Genomic DNA, 6,000 nt, shown 5'->3' on the forward strand with positions numbered 1-6,000 from the left:
AAGTAGTCGAAGTGTAGATAACATTTTAATAAAAGTGTGGATTTTGAGGGCGGCACTCAGGCTCAGCTTGAAGAAGTAAGAAAATATGAAAGTAATAATGTGTTTTTTACTGTTGAATACTTCACTCGATAGTCTAAAAGTAGGTCAGAAAGAGCGAGATAAACTGTTTACAGTACCATCATAGGACTACACAAGAGGTGTTTGCTAGTTTTTCAGAATTACTCAGATAAAGAAATAAAAAATAAGAGATGATTTGAAATAAGAATTTCTGGCAACAGTTTATTATATGGGATGAGAAATATCGTCTGCTACTTTCAAATTTGTTCTTCTTTCAATATGTCGCATGTAAACAAGCTCTGAAAGATATGTTTTTACGCTTTCCGAAGAGAAATATTCCTATTCCATATCTCGAAAACGTTCTGAAAAGAAAATGGTATTAAAATTTCTATCTGTAAATAAAATAAGCAAAATCATGCACCGGAAAGAGAAAAACGTCAATCTTTACTTCTACATGAAACGAAGACTCAAAACGAATATCCCGAAATCCGCTATGGTAGAAGACAATTTTAAAGACTTTAAATACATCTGTGATACATGTGATACATCTGTATGCGTGTTAAAATACAAATAAAAAATAAACCAAGATTTACAACTTTAAAAGGCTAAAAAAAATAATGTTTACCAGCTTTTGCCGAGGTATGCAGCTCAATTCGGAACAATTTGTAGAATCCTTTACGGACACTATTTGACTGGAGATAAATGGAAATACACTGTCACCTGCGAATAAGCATGGGTATAGTTAAATATCTGAAAAGAAAAAAAATGTCATTTAATGTGGGGAAAAAAGGGCAAACATAAATACGAAACCTATTTCCGTCAATAGAATGACAGTAAAGGATTTACGATTGTTGCAGGATTTTCTGTCAACGGGAAATTAAAAATGAGAAGAGTAGAAAAAATATTAAAATCAACTAAACATACTATCAACAGAAAGTTTAACGTTCGATATTTACAGAAGAAATTCCATTTCTTCATTCCAATGGCTTTCAAAAAGTGAAACTTCCTCATGACAAAGCGACAAGTCACACTTCTAAAAGCGCCACTGCATTCATTGAAAACATGAAGACGGATAAATGTATAGCAGGTATAACTTTACAGGGTATTCCTGAAAAGTCAGCTGACGTTTATCCTCTGGACTATTGTGGCTCTGGTCTCTTCAAAACATCCCTTTCTAAACGCAAACGCACCACGATTGATGAATTCTGGAAAATGCCGGAAGGGGAATGGAAAACCATACTCTTAGAAATTTTACGAAAACCCTTCTTTCATGGAAATGACAATGCAGATGTATCCAGAAGAAACGGGACTATCAGATCGAACATTTAAAAAAATACTCTTTACGTTTTAAATATCAATTAAACGGCCCCGATTCCGTTCTTAAAATGTATAAACACTCTCTGTAGGATTTCAGTAGGGAATCCTACAGAGAGTGTTTATACATTTTACTACTTTATCGATTGGAAAAATCTGAAGAGTTCTTGAAAGCTACTGGATTAAAATTCACTTACTAGTGAAAGTATACTCTAAACTAGACTTAAAAATCACTAGATATATTAGAGAACTTTTTTTATTACTGAATCAAATTTGAATCTTAGTTTCCTTTATGACCTTACATTTTATGGTTTCAGGAATGGGTTCAGATGAATTCAATAATGACGTCGCAATATTTTTCTCTTTTAATAACAAAGTTTTCAAAGCAAATTCAAGCTTCAGCGCAAGCTCCCAAATGTACCAGCTTTCCTGAAATTAGCAACGCACGATAACAATAATGCTAGCTAGCTGTTACGCTACTGGAGCTTTTTTTTGCCTAAATTTGCATATCATGTTAAGTAAGTAACGTAAATAAAAAGAATGAATGAATAAAATCCAAAGCAGGAGTTAAGAAAAGCTTAGAAAGAGCCTTACAAAGTAGTCGAAGATTTCTTCTGGATTTCTAGAAAGTTCCATTTAATATATTTCAGGCTTCGTTATTCTTTTCAGCTTTCCCTTACCCCTTTTATTATATTTCAAGAAGCGTATCACTTCGCTTTTCCTCGCTGTCTAATATCTTTGCACTGCATTTCTTTGCTTTGAACTTCTTGCTATTCGATGCGCTCTTATTTAATGCCTTTCTAAAGTTTTTTTGAAGTTCCTCGAATAAGTTGAAAGGTTCCCTCGCCATATTTTTTAAACAATATTTGTTATTAATCCTTACATCCACTTGAGTTAATATTAAAGATCATTATTTAAAGGTCAGGCTTAATTTTGTATCATATTGCAACACTTTTATAGATTGTAAAATGTAAAGGTCAACTTCTGAAAAGAGGAACATAAATAATTATTAAGTTTCCGACTCTCTAACGAATCGAGTACGTGAATGCTCGAAACTTGCTAGTTAGGGTGCGGATTGAATGGGAATGGGAATGAGAATGGGAGAGTTAAAAACCAGAGAACAAATTCAACTTTAAGGTTGGATATACGTTTTGAAACTTGATGATAACATTAAACGAAATTAAATAATTAATATTAAATAAGGACTAAACGAAGGTGGATTAATTATTTTACCACTTTATTTTACAACATAACTCAAACTTTCCGCAACAAAGATCAGTAACTTAACAAAATAAATCAACTCATGACATGAATCAAAATATTCACTTTGCCCAACATTTCGGTTAAAAGTGTTATCAAATATAGTTAAACTTTAATAGTAGCACCTAATATTAATGAATAGTAATTGAACCAAGTTTAACGGTAAAGATTGCACCTCCACCTGATGGGATGGGCACACCGACGCAGATAAGAAAAGCTTAGCAACTCTTGCGGGATGACATGTTGGAAGAAGCTTTCTTCTTTGATCTTGTTAAGTTCAGCTGAGACAAAATTAAAATTCTAAAGACTTACTACAATTCTAAGGAAAGTAAATACGAACAGTTAGCTGTGCCCCGACCTAGATTTAAATTAAGGATTTTCCAGTTGTTAGAAGAACGTGTTAATAACTCACACTGAGAACGCATGCATGTGTGAACGCGGTTATTCTTCACATGGTCTTTTAAAACTCGTAAGATGCTTAAATCTAAACTACATTTAAAATGCGAATAAATCTAATTTAATTATTTTCATAATACCGAGTTAACCTTTCGATAATCATCAACTAGTTCAGATCGCATTCCAGTTGCACCCCGCAGTGGGCGCAGACGAACACAGCTCACATTACATGTTTACGATTAACAGATATCACACGTAATTTGGAAGAATGAATTGCTTAGTTTCGCAACCACCGAATGGTTCATAATAGCTTTGTAAAAGAAATCGCGCGTTTCCTGAAAGATGCAGCAAGCATTACAACAACATGACGAAGATAGAACAACTTTTTTGGCTACATATAAAAAAGGGTACAAAGCATCTGGTTTGATTTTGGTTTAGTTTATTTGATTCTCTAGGGTTGTCTGTTTAAGAGGAGGGATCTCTTGCGGAGGATCCTCTAACAGGAACTGACTTGTCACATTATCCATGGAGAAAATATAGCATCCCGTTCCTCAGGATTGAAAACCCCTACCGGACTACGAGTATTCAGCGGCTTTACTGTTTGTTCTCCAATGAGCGGGTCAAAGATCTAATAAAATGGAAAGCCAGTATCTGAAATGAGTGTATGTTCTTACGTTGTACACATTTTAACATTTTTTAATATATAATACATTTATGTACATATTTTGAAATTTAAAATGTTTCCTTTTTGTTTTCTTAGAACCACACACTTAAATGACCACAGCAAGTTCTTAAGATTATTAATTCTAATAGAGTTACCAAATCTAACAACACGTGAGGCTATAAAAAAGTTTTTACAGAAACAATCTTCTTTTTCTCCTACCATTAGAGGGTTCCTAGCGGAAATACGTTTCATTGAAACCGATTCCCGGTTAGCTCAGCGGGACATTTTACTATCGAGCTCAAAATAATTTGCTTAAAGCTGTGTTCCTAGAAACGTTTTCCCCAAAAAATGGTTTTCGCTTATGTGAACCAATCGGATATCCCGAAATTGGAAATTCGCGGAAATGTTCATTTTGGCGCATATTTGATGTAGGTAGTAGAAAAGATACTGGTTTAAAAGGGTCAAATTTTAATATTTACCAACAAATTCAAGAATTCAGAAAACGGGTTTCCTCAAATTAGAGTTCTTCCTGTAGCTTTCTGATCGTCTTTGACAGTTTTGAAACTTCAATTTTTCCACAGTTTTGTGTTTTTATTTTTTATCATATATCTCTGAACTGATACGTAATCCATAATACTATCATGTACCGAAACATTATTAAATTGATAGTAAATGTACAGATAATTCTCGTTAAAAATAAAGGTTAATCTGAAAAAAATAATGCTTACTGATTAAGTTCTTTAACCAATCATCAGCGATGTAATTATTTATTTACTTACTTGCAAGTGAACGCAAAGCTGGACGTTTGTAAACTGGTTAGTGTATAGAATATGTAGACTAGGTATTGACAACAAATTGGGCATATTGATCATGCAGTTGTGATTTAAATAACCATGTTTTCTGATAGTTGCGACTCAAGGATGTCAGAAAGACCAACCTTCGTAGGTAATTGATAAAATTGAGGGAGCTGTAATAAAATTAGAGGTCACTCAAGATCTAAATATCCTTTAAAATATCATATGAAAAACTTGAAGACAATTCGTAATCAGTTTGTATGTAGCCTGGTCAATGACGGCCAGAGCAACAACTACACAGAAATTTTTTTTATGACACTGTAGGCTTGAAAAGCATTACGTGTACTATAGTCTACTCCGACTCCCACTATTTCTAACAAAGTATTTGCATGCACGAATATTCTGTGAAGTCACCAAAATCGGCTTCCTCATACTACAAATCAAGTTCTTAGAACCCTATCTAAGCCTGATTACGGCTGTGATTCGCCCAGATATTTTCCCCCAATGGATGGCAATGACTATCTATATCCAGACTCTCTGCTGTCAGGATAATATGAAAGAGAAAATATCATTCGAATCGATGGGGCAGTTTACTTCCTACACCCTATACAGCCAAATTCCAGCACCCCAAATATATTCGCAGCATCTGAAAATAACACTTTCAGAAAAGTGATTCACAACTTCAGAAGCCTCATTAATTAACAGAAACTCACGTCTTTCTATGCATTTCTGTGATAACTACATTATGCTACTGTCTACACTTTTCAAACTTTTGAATTCTAACTTTATTATTACTGCTAGATCACCTAGTTTCTCTAAGTGCAAAACAAAATATGTACCAGCTGCATTTTCAGAAATGTTTGACTTGTTTCTTTCCAGTATTTTAATTAATTTTTTAATTTATTGAAGCATTCTGGACTTGCGTTACATGGACTGATCTGTTCTATTTTTTCTTCATTATTTTCTTCTTAAAAAGTCTTAGATTTGCTCTAAATTTTTCTCGAGTAAACTAGAAAGATCTGTAATGGAGTTAATGGAATTATGTATATGACACATCCTAATGAGACATGTGTACAATTTAATTTTTTTTACATACACATACGCTGTTATTTTTACATTGATTTTCATTTTTACAAATTAGGGAAATATATAAAACTTTTGATTGTTTGCTGTGTGATATTGTTATTTACTTCAACATTTACACATCTGCAATGTCCATGCAAATATTATGCTTCTCATTTTTTTTTTTCATTTTAAATTTCAATTTTTATATCTTGCCATATATTTGTAATTTGTTTGGCATATTTGTACGTTATTACTGCTTTCATTTTTTGTATTTATATAATTTTTAATGACAAAACTGGCTGTAAATAAAGACAACATATATTATTAAAATATTTCTGTTTCCTTTAAATAAACAAATCTAAGTCTTTAATAATGAATTCATCTTACTGCAACTTTATGGCGTTTTAAATTCAGTGTAAGAGTATGTGCACCTCATTGAAGTATTTTAAT

The 6,000-nt window shown here is 32.8% G+C and overlaps 1 protein-coding gene across 1 annotated transcript in view; it reads right to left on the reverse strand.

Annotated features, from left to right (window-relative positions):
* LOC118181294 (putative G protein-coupled receptor No18) overlaps positions 1–777 on the reverse strand; it is a 193,015-nt gene extending 192,238 nt beyond the window's left edge. The window contains exon 1 of the mRNA XM_035350401.2: positions 683–777. The gene's annotated coding sequence lies outside the window, so the exon portion shown is untranslated. The remainder of the gene's footprint in view (positions 1–682) is intronic.
* Between the last annotated feature and the right edge of the window lie 5,223 nt (positions 778–6,000).

This window comes from Stegodyphus dumicola, chromosome 10 (genome assembly GCF_044657685.1).
Source record: "Stegodyphus dumicola isolate Sdum_Otavi_A_Nest chromosome 10, ASM4465768v1".
In the NCBI taxonomy this organism is placed as follows: Eukaryota; Metazoa; Arthropoda; class Arachnida; order Araneae; family Eresidae; genus Stegodyphus; species Stegodyphus dumicola.